The 13655-nt window shown below is 37.9% G+C and overlaps 1 protein-coding gene across 3 annotated transcripts in view; it reads left to right on the top strand.

Moving 5' to 3' along the window:
- Positions 1-13655, top strand: part of TNS3 (tensin 3) — a 198214-nt gene that overhangs the window by 138901 nt on the left and 45658 nt on the right. The window lies entirely within an intron of this gene.

Genomic DNA, 13655 nt, shown 5'->3' on the forward strand with positions numbered 1-13655 from the left:
TTATTTCTTTAATGAAAATGTATCACTCACAATAATCACTTAAGGTGATAGTGAGATAGGCAGTGCCTAAATTTGATTTAAAAAAATAAATAATAGAAGGCTTGTTTTATTATTCACATTTTATAGTTAAAACTTTTTTGCAGTACCAGCAATGTTTCAATAAATTAATTTGAAGTCTGTATAAGTACATTTACAAATTTAATTTTTATTAGTAGTATTTTCCGAAGGTATTGCAAGTTTTACATGGGCAGGGTGAATTCTCATCTTGATTGACTAGGTCTTTCATGAAAAGTTGCTGCAGTTTCTTAAACTGTTTGTTTTGCATTTAAATAGTAGGTAAAATAAGGCTAATAAGATGTAGCCTGCAAGAGGCAAGGCAATGTTGCAAAGTGGGCAGGATTATAGCAAAAAGTGCCCCAATGACTCAGGATTTTCTGAGTAAACTATGTTAAATCTATTTTTAAATCTACACTACAGTTGTGGGTTTTTTTTTCTTGCTTCAAAATGCCTTCAAACAATTCCATCAATTTTCACGAATTTTGTTGGAAGAACTCTGGAATGTACAAAAATAAACTCTCTCTCTCTGTGTGTTTGTGTGGGGAGTATGTACAGCCATGAGGCCCTTAGGTCATATATGCTCTAAACTATCAGACACTTTTGCAAGTTAATTGCAGTCCAGTGATGGTTTTGAAGACTATAAGAATCCTTATTTAAATCAGAAGTTGTTATTTTGTCATTAACTCGGCTAAAAAGAATTTCTGTATATACTTTGCTCTACTATTTCTCTCTGTGTGAGTGTGTCTCTGTGTGTGCCTGTGTCTTTATTGAGTCTTAACATCATACATTAAAATACAAACCAACATAAAAAAAAGGAAAGTGAGAAAAAATAAGGAATATGTGGTGCAGTCCATAAATTCTTGCCATTCAAATATTTTGAATGACTATGTTGGTTTAGACTTTTGAGAATTGAAGCCCCAAAAAGTTGGAGTAAAGTGCTCTTCCTTATCCCAGTCTTTTGGTTGATATTGCCAAGTTGGCTTTGGTGAAAGGCAATTTCTTGGTTTAACAGGCAGGTAGTAAGAAGAATTTCCAGGACTATATAACTGGGCATGTTGGTAATTGTTTGATTGTTTCTGTTGGTATTTTTCCTTTTTCCTTATTAACAAAACATGTTTGTCATTGCTGTTTTATACATGTTCAGTCAAGCCAGAAGATTTATATTTCACATACCAAGATAAGTTATCACATAATAAAGAATACAGAAAACAATGCAACCAGAATATTTCTCTAACACATATTTCACCGACCCTTATATATATTTAATCAGCACACAATCTTAATTTTAAGTTAATCTGCTATTGTTCAGTAAGAAAATTAAACATTAAAATTTTCCACCTGTATTGCCACCTTTTATACAGCTCTTATTTTATATGCTTACAAGACACGGCCTATTGTGTCATTGTTTCAGGGATAATTCTTTATCTAAGCAGAGAAACTGAATGACCAGAGGTGGACAAAAAGGAGTGAGCAGGAGTGACTTCCAATTTCCTTCTGGGTTCCTGATTGAATTTCCTTGGGGGAAACTGGCAGGATATATCAGAAATCTTCCTCCCTCTTTCCGTCCGTTCCTTTTGCCTGCATTATCTTCTTTCCATCCTTCCCTGTCTCTCTCTCCCTGCCTTCCACCCTTCCTTTCTTATTTTCATTTATTTATTTACGTATTTATTTATTCAATTTATTTTTCATCCATCTTATTTTGAAGTGATTCTAGGTGGCATTAAAAGCATTAAAACCATAATATAAATATTTCCAAAACAATAAAAAAATAAATTATTATCAAAGTTAAAATTATAGTTAAAGGATGAGAGAGGGGGGTGGGATTGGGTCTTAATTCATCAATTACCTCCAGTGTGATACTGCACTATTGGGGTCTCAAGCCATCTGACAGAGCCTGGTCTTCAAGTCCTTATGGAATGTGAGAAGGGTGGAGCCAATCTCATCTCAGGGGTAAGATGTTCCAAACGGCAAGAGCCACCACAGAAAAGGCCCTTGTCCTGGGCTCTGACAGCTGAAATTCCTTGCCTGACTGGATCTGTGGCATGCCTCCCCTACTGGTGCAGATGGGGTGGGCTAATCCCATTGGGGTATGATGGTTCCTTAAGTAACTTGTATCTATGTCATGCATGGCTTTAATGATAATAACCTTAAACTGCACTCAGAAGCAAAACAGCAACCTGTCAGTTCACAGAGTGTGAACCTCCCATACTTCCACATTCTGCACCAATTGAAACTTCCAAATGATCCTCACCTTTCTTGCCTCTTCCTTCTTCCCTGTCTTCAACTCTTCATTTCATCTTCCCACCTTTCTCCCTCTCCTTTCCTTTTTTCCTTCCTCTCTACTTCACTCCCTGAAATTCTTCATTATATATGTCTCTCTTCCCTACTCGCTGTTTTCCCCTGTCATTCTGTCATTATCTTCCTTCCTTTCCTTCCTAGAATTTCTTCTGGATTCTCCATTTACTTTGCTCATAGGAAACTTTCAATGAGAAAGTCACTGGGGAAACCAGCAGGAAGTTCAAGTTGAAAGCTAGCAGGCAAGTAAATGTCACCTGCCAGGAATGGAGGGAGCAAGGGGGTAGGTGAAAGTACATGAAAGGTGCTGTGCAGGTTGGGAAGTGTGTGTTCATGCACAAGAGATCATGTATTAATTGAGGAGCATCTACAAGAGAGCAACACTGGTCAGGAAGAGTGCATGGGATTATGGAGATGTGCAGATAGTCCACATGAGTGGGCCGTGGATAGCTCAGGCTGTTAGGAGCCTGTTATTAGAACACAATAGCCTGCAATTATTGCAGGTTCAAGCCCGGCCCAAGGTTGACTCAGCCTTCCATCCTTTATAAGGTAGGTAAAATGAGGACCCAGATTGTTGGGGGGGCAATAAGTTGACTTTGTAAATATACAAATAGAATGAGACTATTGCCTTATACACTGTAAGCCGCCCTGAGTCTTCGGAAAAGGGCGGGATATAAATGTAAAAAAAAATAATGAATAGAATATGGTATATGGGATCGGAATAGGTCGGAAAATGCATATCAGTACACAAGTGATGCCATGTGGGTTAGAAAAGACACATAGAGTGATTAAAGCCCATGAGGTTTTGTATAAGTGGGGCTGTTCAGTTCAGAGAAAGCAAATGTGGATACCAAAGGTCCCAACATACAAGTAAATGTTTGCTATTGGGGGGTGCGGGGAAGCAAAGGGTTGCAAGAGTGGCTGGGAAACTTCCATGGAATGTTAAAAATGAAGACCATGTGATTGCAACGGCAACTGACAGCTGAGCATGAAATAGTCAGAACTTCCCCAAATTTAATTCCTTTGGGAGTCATGGTTCCCAGATTTCAGACACATTTTGTAAGTTAATCTATTTAAGATACTTTGGTTCAAGAATTGTTTCCTTTTGATGCACTGTAAAAGATTATAAAAATGAGTTATTATATAGATAGATTAAAATGTTTACATCCTTTTTAATGACAGTTTGAAAACTTAGGAATCCTTCTATTCTACATGTATATTCCATCTTTTTTAGTGTCATATGACAAATGTTCGTTGTTTGAGGGTAGAATTTGCTATCAACTTGCTGTCCTTTCTCCCTTTCTTCCTATTCATGAATGTTTGAATGAATAAAGAAAATGAGTCCCAACATGGTGAGCTAATACCTTATGGAATGCATGCTGCAGGAAATTCCTAGTTCATTTCTCAGTCACAAACACACTGGATGGATTTATGCCAGTTTTGTTTTTAGGACCGATACAGAAATAATACTACTGCTTCAGAATGATTTAAATGCTTGTGTCTGTTCTCGGCACTTGTTGTACTATATCGTTCTGAATGTGCTACTCAAAGTTCCAACTATCCCAGCATCTCGGCAGTCACATGATGGCAATATGCATGCTTGCTTGCATTTAAGATGGTTGCAGTATCCTGCAATCATAGGGTCACATTTGTAACCTTCCTTGTTGGCTTTCCACAAGCAGAGTCAATAGGGGATTTGGCAGGAAAGATAACAAGTCATTCCACTTAGTTGCTTGCACTTCCTCTGCCCAGCAGCTGTCACCCCTAATCTAGCTGTGCATATTTCAAGGCTTCGTTGGCCACTCATGCACCCTCCCCAACTCAGCAACCACCATCCCAGGCTCCACCACACTTGGCGTTACCTGGATTGCTTGCAAGTCACCTAACAACCAAAGGAATGCTTGGAGTGCCATTGCTAAGCAATGTGGTCACATAATATTGCACTTTAGAGCCGCATCATCCAGTCCCAATTACCATTAACTGAGCATAATTTGTACTTAAATCAGTGATGTACAACTCCTTTAAGGCTAGGAATTATATTTCTTTAAATATAGGCAGGGCAAAGAACTATTTTTGAGGGCCACTTTTGAGCGGTTTTAGGAATAAATTTTTGAATCTTTTCCCTAAGGAATGTATTTTGTTTTGTGAAGGGTAGAGAATTCTATTCTTTCTGAGGGGCTCTTAACATGCACGGATGTGCCGAAAACCAGAAAAGCAGCTGCCCTATGGGACGGGGGTGGAAAGAACCCCCAACTGGTGCTAGGTGGTGGGAATGATGTCCGAAAGCCGATGAGCCCAGGAGCTGAGCCCACACTCAGCTGGCTGGTGGGGACAGGGACATCCTAACGCAGCCAACTTTTATTTTTTGCTGAGCTGAGACAATGCAGGGTCACATTGTAGCTCCACGTCATAATGGGCTTCAGGAGGAGGACAGGACCCTGTCTCCCACATTGTGAAGTGCATGAGTGCAAAAAGTTCACTCAATCAAATTTATGAGTTCTTTTTCTTTTGCAAGAGGTTGGAATTGATTGACTTAAATGCAATGGAGAAATACAATGGAGAAACACTATTGGAGCTGGGCTGGGGTGACGTCGTGTGTGCCCACAGAGAGAGCTCTATGTGCCACATCTGGCATGCGTGCCTTAGATTTGCCATTGCAGCTCTATACCATTTCAGACAAACGTAACGTAACGTAACGTAACGTAACATAACATAACATAACATAACATAACATAACATAACATAATAACAGAGTTGGAAGGGACGTTGGAGGTCTTCTAGTCCAACCCCCTGCTACACCATTTCAGACAAAAGGTTATCCAACAAATTCCAGTGTTGGAGCATTTACAACTTCTGCAGGCAAGTTGTTCCACTTATTGATCGTTCTAACTGTCAGGAAATTTCTCCTTAGTTCTAAGTTGCTTCTCTCCTTGATTAGTTTCCACCCATTGCTTCTTGTTCTACCCTCAGGTACTTTGGAGAATAGTTTGACTCCCTCTTCTTTGTGGCAACCCCTGAGATATTGGAACACTGCTATCATGTCTCCCCTAATCCTTCTTTTCATTAAACTAGACATACCCAGTTCCTGCAACCGTTCTTCATATATTCTAGCCTCCAATCCCCTAATCATCTTTGTTGCTCTTCTCTGCACTCTTTCTAGAGTCTCAACATCTTTTTTACATCGACCAAAACTAAATGCAATATTCCACGTGTGGCTTTACCAAGGCATTATAAAGTGGTATTAACACTTCACATGAACTTGATTCTATCCCTCTGTTTATGCAGCCTAGAACTGTGTTGCTTTTTGGCAGCTGCTGCATACTGCTGGGTCATATCTAAATGGTTGTCCACTAGGATTCCAAGATCCCTCTCACAGGTACTACTATTGAGCAAGGTACCACATATACGGTACCTGTGCATTTTGTGGTGTGTTTTTTTGCCTAAATGTAGAACCTTACTTTTTTCACTGTTGAATTTCATTTTGTTAGTTAGCGCCCAATGTTCAAGTCTGTCAAGATCCTTCTGTATCTTGAGCCTATCTTCTGGAGTGTTGGCTATTCCTGCCAGCTTGGTGTCATCTGCAAATTTGATGAGTTCCCCATCTATCCCCTTGTCCAAGTCATTGATGAAGATGTTGAAGAGTACTGGGCCTAAAACAGAGCCTTGGGGTACTCCATTGCATACTTCCCTCCATGTGGATGTAGTTCCATTGAGGACTACATGTTGAGTGTGGTTGGTCAGCCAGTTGCGAATCCATCTGGTGGTGGTGCTGTCTAACCCACATTTTTCTACTTTATCTAGTAGTAGGTTATGGTCTACTTTATCAAATGCTTTGCTGAAGTCCAAGTAAATTATATTGACAGCATTCCTCTGGTTCACTAATTTTGTCATTTTGTCAAAGAATGCAATGAGATTAGTCTGGCATGATCTGTTTTTGACAAACCCATGTTGGTTTTTGGTTATTACTTTGTTTGCTTCTGGGTGTTCAATGATTCATTGCTTGATTATCTTTTCCAGAATCTTCCCTGGTATTGAGGTCAGGGTGATAGGTCTGTTGTTTCTTGGATCTGTTTTTTTTCCCCTTTTTTGAAGATGGGAACTACATCAGCTCTTTTCCAGTCCTCTGGCAGTTCCCCTGTGCTCCAGGATCTTTGAAAGATACAGCTCAGTGGTTCTGCGATCTCATCTGCCAGTTCCTTCAGAACCTTGGGGTGTAATCCATCCGGTCCTGGTGATTTGAACTCGTCTAGGGTAGACAGATGTTCACTTACCAATTTTTTTTCCTATTTTAACTTGTGTTCCTAATCTGTTTTTTGTGGTGCTGTTTTTGATAGGTTGGATTGTTTTTTCCTTTTGTGTAAAGACAGATGCAAAAAAATGAGTTAAGTAGATCTGCTTTCTCCCTGTTGCTTGTCACCTTCTTGCCACTTTCTCCCAGCAATGGGCCAATTGTTTCCTTGACTTTTTTCTTGTTTTTAACATGTTGGAAGAAGCTTTTTTTGTTATTTTTTACTTTTGTCGCTAGCCTTTGTTCATTGTGAGCCTTAGCTTTCCTCACTTCATCTTTACAGGCTCGGGCTATTTGCTGATATTCTGCCTTAGTTATTTGCCCCTCTTTCCACTTTTTATACTTGTCCTTTTTGTCTTTCAATTTGTCAGATAGTTCTTTATGCATCCATGCTGGTTTCTTTTGATATTTATTATTTTTCTTCTTCATTGGTCTTGTGGTACACTGGGCTTTTATAATCTCACTTTTCAAAATTTCCCAAGTTTCTTGAGTTGTTTTCCCCTTGAGGATTCTCATCCATGGAATCCTTCTCAAGCTCTCTCTAAGTTTATTGAAATTAGCTGTCTTAAAGTCCAAGACTCTAATTTGACTTTATTCTACTACTTGTGTTTGCATAATGTTGAATTCCAATATTGTGTGATATTGTTTTGAAAATGATTTGTAAGAAATGTGCTGCCTTTCTCTACCATTCATTAAAGGAATGGCTGCAAAAACTTACTATTTATTTAAGAGTTATCTTAATTAAAGTTATTAATGGATCCATAAGACAGGTATTTTAATTTGAGATTCAAACAGAAGCCTGGAAAAAAAGGTCTCTTTTAATGAATAACAGAGAGGTTCTGTGCTTATGTGAGATTCCATGCACTTCCACGTAGTTTTTGAAGTGTGACAGCTTTTTCATATGTATAATGTCTGTATATTTAAAATATCAAGCAGCACTTCAGACAGGCCCGTTGTTTGGAACAATGCAATTAATCAATTTTTTTTATAATCACCAACAGAACACAAATGTTATCTTTATAAAAAAGTATCCATGTTTTTCATACTCCAAATAAATGTAAAAACGTTATAGCAATGTTAATGTTAGAAAATAGAGAGAATAAAATGCTGATAGAGAGAATAAAATGCTGGATATATCAGATAAAATAGAATTCTAAAGTTCAATATTTACAATTCAAAGAAGCTGAGATTAACTGGGTATGAATCTCCCTCCCTAAATTCTAAGTTGTGAAAAAAAGACAATTACTGATTCCTTAATATTCAATTAGTTTTATGAGGAACAACTTTATCTGTTTCTATCTGCATTCACTGTAATAAAGAAAATAATCAAAGTAATAAAAAAATAGTGAGACCAGTTTTCATTCTATTACTTTTCTTTTGAAGTGTTTGCTCTTTAGTAAATTGCATTTTTGGAGAAGAGTTGTATTACTCTCAGTGTTTTTAAATTGAACTATGGTATGTATATATTTAAAATTTAAATAAAAATAATATTTTTAGTAATCATATATTTTTCAGGAAAACAATATGTTAACTTTCTGCCATATTTTTGTTTAAAAATTTATGAAGTTCTCTCCTGTTTTAGAAATATTAAGTAGGTTTTGTAAGGTATATTCCTCTTGAGCATATTTATTTATTTTTATTTTTATTTATTTATTTTGTCACACAGTATATATAAGTATAAGTATGAAATAACTATACAATATATAAGCTTATATATGGGTATGAATATGTAATAACTATATTAATTGGATATAATAAAGGAAACAATAGGACAGGAACGGTAGGCACGGTTTGCTCTTTGCACGCCCCTTACAGACCTCTTAGGAATGGGGTGAGGTCAATTGGTTGAAGCTTTGGGGATTTTGGGAAGAGACCACAGAGTCAGGTAGTGTACTCCAAGCATTAACAACTCTGTTACTGAAGTCATATTTTCTGCAATCAAGATTGGAGTGGTTAACATTAAGCTTAAATCTATTGTGTGCTCGTGTATTGTTGCAATTGAAGCTGAAGTAGTCTTCGACAGGAAGGACATTGTAATAGGTGATTCTATGAGTTAAACTCAGGTCATGTCGAAGGTGGCGTAGTTCTAAATTTTCTAAACCCAGGATTTCAAGTCTGGTGGCATAAGGTATTTTGTTGTATTCAGAGGAGTGGAGAACTCTTCTTGTAAAATATTTCTGGACACGTTCAGTTGTATTGATGTCAGAAATGTGGTATGGGTTCCAGACAGTCGAGCTGTATTCAAGAATTGGTCTAGCAAATGTTTTATATGCTCTGGTTAGTAGTGTAGTGTTTTTGGAGAAGAAGTTTCGCAAGATTAGGTTTACAACTCTTAAGCCTTTTTTGCGATGTAGTTGCAGTGGGCTTTGGCCCTTAGATCATTTGATATGAAAACCCCAAGGTCTTTAACAGGGTGGGGGTCATCTGTAAGGTAATGTCCATCAAGCTTGTACTTAGTGTTTAGGTTCTTTTTTCCAATATGTAAGACTGAGCATTTGCTGGTTGAGATTTGGAGTTGCCAAGTTTTAGATCATTCAGATACAAAGTCAAGGTCTTTTTGAAGGGTAGCTGTATTGTTGGTGGTGTTAAATAGTTTGACATCGTTAGCAAAGAGAACACAATTACTTGTAATTTGGTCACAGAGATCATTAATGTATAATATGAAGAGTATTGGTCCAAGAACACTGCCTTGGGGAATGCCACTTTTGACAGGAACAGGATTTGATTTAGCATTGCCAATTTTGACCATTGTTGTCTGTTTGACAGGAAAGCTGTTATCCAATTGTGGATGGGTCCTGAGATGCTGTAGGATTTTAGTTTTAGGAGAAGTTTATCATGTACTACTGAGTCAAAAGCTTTACAGAAGTCTATGTAGATTGCATCTATTGCTTTGCCCTGATCAAGATTTGTAGTCCATATGTTTTTGCAGTGAAGAAGTTGTAAATTACATGATAATTTTTTTCTGAAACCAAATTGTTTCTTAGAGAATAGGTTGTTTGTTTCTAGGTGGAGTGTAATGGATTGGTTGATGATTGATTCCATTACTTTGCAGGTGACACAGCATAGAGAGATTGATTTGTAATTTTCAACTAGGCTGGGGTCGCCTTTTTTGAAGATAGGGATGACCATGGCTAGTGGCCAAAGTTTGGGAAGGGAACTGGTCATGAAAGCTTTTTCAAAGGTTATGCTTAGGGGTTCTGCTATATTAGTGGAAATATTTTTTAAGAAGTATGCACATAGTCCATCAGGTCCAATAGATAGGGATGGTTTCAGTTTGTGAAGAGCTTTTTCAACATTATCTTTTGTGAAATCCATATGTGTTAGGTTGTTGTACTCATTGTTGGTACAATTGGGGAATGTTGGGTATAAGCCATTACTGTTAAGAAAGACTGAGCCAAAGAATGTGTTAAAAAGGTTTGCTTTCATTGTTTCATCATTATATTCTTTGCCGTTAGATTCTCTTAGTAGTGGGATGGATCTCGAGTCTTTAAGTTTGTTGTTCACAAAATTATAAAAAGCACGATTGGAATTTGTGCGCAGAAGGTCTTCTTGCTTGGTATGGTAATTGGTGCATTCAGTTTTTTATTTGGTTGCATATATTTCTGTAGCGGTTTTTGAAATTTGCTACATAGCCCTTTTTGTTTTTTCTCCAGAGGGATTTTTTTGGGGGTGATTGAAGCTTTTTTATTCATATGGGTAATTTGTTTTTTCTGATTTTGGTGGTGGTTTGTGGTATGTAAAAATTTATGACTCTATTGACTTCAAGTAGGAAAAGTCTATAGTGGTCTTCTGCAGTGATACAGGTTGAGAACAGATTTTGCCAGTCAAGAGATGAGAGGTCGTTGTTTATAAGGTCATAGTTGGCTTTTTTGAAATTGTAGTTTGGGATACCATTATTATGAAGATTTTTGTAAGGGTGTATATTGAGACAAAAGTCTATCATGCTGTGGTCACTGTTGGAAAAGGGTTCTTTTATTTGTAGTCCATAAATTGAGTTTGTGCTGTTGCAGAAGATGAGGTCAAGGCAGTTGTTGAGTCTTGTATTGTTAGTTACTAGTTGTTCAAGACCTAGATTTGTAACAGCATTGTACAGGGTAGTATGGATGGGTTCATTTGTACAATCGTTTGTTATCCAGTTAATAAGAGGTAGATTTAGGTCACCCAGGAAGATGAGGGGATAAGGGCAAGATGTGGCCCATGTTAGTAGTGTGGTTAACATGTTCGCATGTGCGATGTCATAGTCAAGGGCTTTGTAGCATAGCAGGAAGCGAAGTGTGATGTTATGGGTCAGTTCACATACAATAGTTTCAGGAAGAGCGAGTTTATGTGCAACTTGAATATTTTTTAGATTCAGCGATTTTTTCTAATACATAGCTACTCCACCTCCTCTGCGGTTGTCACGATCTGATCGAAAAACATGATACTGAGTAATTTATAATCTGAACAAAATAAAAATTTGTTACAATGATATCTGCTGTTCAGCATCTTATTACTGAATTTTCCTGAACAGATTTGTAAAAATCTATTTTTTTAAGGACGGAAAGACAACATTTCAATATAAATATTTCCAGACAGTTTTATAAGTGAACACAATTCAACGCACAGAAACAATATCAGAATCAAAGGAAGAGCAGATGAAACCAATATTCAAAACAATATAACAAAAAAGTAGAAAGAAAGAGTCTTGGGGAAATAGTTATTGTATATAAGGAACAAATGAACCAGCAAATGTATGGAAAACTCTTAAAAATATCATTAGCTACAGCAAGCCTCCTTTCCATATTGGAGGGAATCGACAACAGGCAGATGATCTGAATGTGTTTTAGTGTAGGTTTGAGAGGAAACCACTGTCACCTGTCACCACTATCTCCATCTCATATACACCAACAACAGCCAAGCCTCCTACAACTTACCCCATCCCTTTGGGTCTCTCACTTCTAGTGGTCACAGAAAATGATGGGCAAGGTCTGTTTTGCAGACAAAAGCCTGGAAAAGCACCAGGCCCAGACAAGGTAACTATTCCTTGCTAGCCCACATCTTTAGTAAATCACTAGAGATGTATTATGTTTGTTCTTACTACAAATGCTCTATTATTACCCCAGTGCTGATGAAACCCTCCATCAAGGACTACAGACCAGTTGCTCTGATATCTGTAGTTATGAAAACTTTTGAAATGTTGGTTTTGGCTCACCTGAAAACCATTATGGATTTGTTGTTAGACCCCTTGCAATTTGCTACCAAGTATATAGATTGGCAGATGATGCTGTTAATATGACTTCACAACATCCTACAAAATCTTGAATCTCCAAGGACCATGCAAGGGTTCATTCAATACCATCATTCCAGATATTCTTCTAACTAAACTAATTCAGCTAGCGGTGCCTGACCACACTTGTAAGTGGATCATAAGCTTTCTAACAGACAGGAAACAGCAGGTGAAGCTAGGCAAAATCACACCAGATACCTATACAATTAGCACAGGGTCTCCCCAGGACTGTGTGCTGTCTGTACTTTTTTTTTCTTTATACCAATGACTACATCTCAAAGGATCCCTCCATTAAATTACTTAAGTTTGCAGATGATACAACAGTGATTGGTTTCTTTTGAAACAATGACGAATCTGCATACAGACGGGAAGTTGAACAACTAGCCTTGTGGTGTAGCCAGAACAATCTTGAACTGAACACACTCAAAACTGTAGAAATGATAGTAGATTTTAGGAGAAGCCCTCATATTCTACCACCTCTTGCAATACTAGGCAATACAGTATCAATAGTACTGGTTCTATAATATCGCAAGACTTAAAATGGACACTTAACATCAAAAATTTCATCAAAAAAGCACAACAAAGAACATTCTTCCTAAACCAACTCAGAAAGCTCAGACTGCCCAAGGACCTGCTGATACACTTCTACAAAGGAATTATTGAGTCATTTACACCTCTATAACGGACTGGTTTGGCACTGCAACCAAACAATACAGACACAGATTTCAACCAATAATTAGAACTGCATAAAAAACAATAGCAACCAGCCTGCCTTTCACTGAATACCTGTACAATGCACAAACAAGAAAGAGGGCTGTGAAAATATCTGCAGAGCCCTCATAACATAAACTGTTTGAATGTCTTCCCTCAACATGATGCTATAGGGCCGTGATGACAAAACTATGGCACGTGTGCCATAGGTGGCATGTGGAGCTATATCTGTGGGCACGTGAGCGTTGCCCTAGCTTAGCTTAAGCATGCACCAGCCAGCTGATTTTCGGACCTTCTGGTCCCACCGGAGGTTGGGAAATAGGCTGCTTCTGGCCTCGGGAGGGCCTCTGGGGTTGTGTGGGAGGCTGTATTTGCCTTACACAGGCTCCAAGAAAACCTCTGGAGCCTGTGGAGGTTGAAAAACAGGTCTACCAGGCCCACCAGTAATCCTTTTGCTGTTGCGTGCCAAAAGCGGAGGCAGCGCAGGGAAGTCATGTGCGCATGCACAGGGGGAAGGGGCGTGGGGACATTGAATTATGGGTGTGAGCATCCATATGCGCGATCCTACCATGCTTCCCCCACTTTTGGCATGTGACGGCAAAAAGGTTAGCCATCACTGCTATAGGGCATTGCATGCCAAAACAACCTATTTCTTCATCTTCCTATGACTATAACTTTATTGCTTGTATCTTACAATTTATATTAATTTTATTTAGTATTCTAGTATAATTTGTTTTGACTGCTTTAGTATACTATGACTATCACTAAGTGTTGTATCTTATGATTTCTGATGAAGTATCTTATGATGATTATGATCATGATTTATCACTTGTTGCTTGTTTGTACACTGAGAGCTTATGCATCAGAGACAAATTCCTTGTGTGTCCAATCACACCTGGCCTGGAAAGAATTCTATTCTATTCTATTCTATTCTATTCTATTCTATTCTATTCTATTCTATTCTATTCTATTCTATTCTATTCTACTCCACTCTAATGATGTTGAAATGTAGGCTTTTATGGTGCTTGAAATATAATT

The sequence above is a fragment of the Ahaetulla prasina genome, chromosome 4 (genome assembly GCF_028640845.1).
Source record: "Ahaetulla prasina isolate Xishuangbanna chromosome 4, ASM2864084v1, whole genome shotgun sequence".
Classification (NCBI taxonomy): Eukaryota; Metazoa; Chordata; class Lepidosauria; order Squamata; family Colubridae; genus Ahaetulla; species Ahaetulla prasina.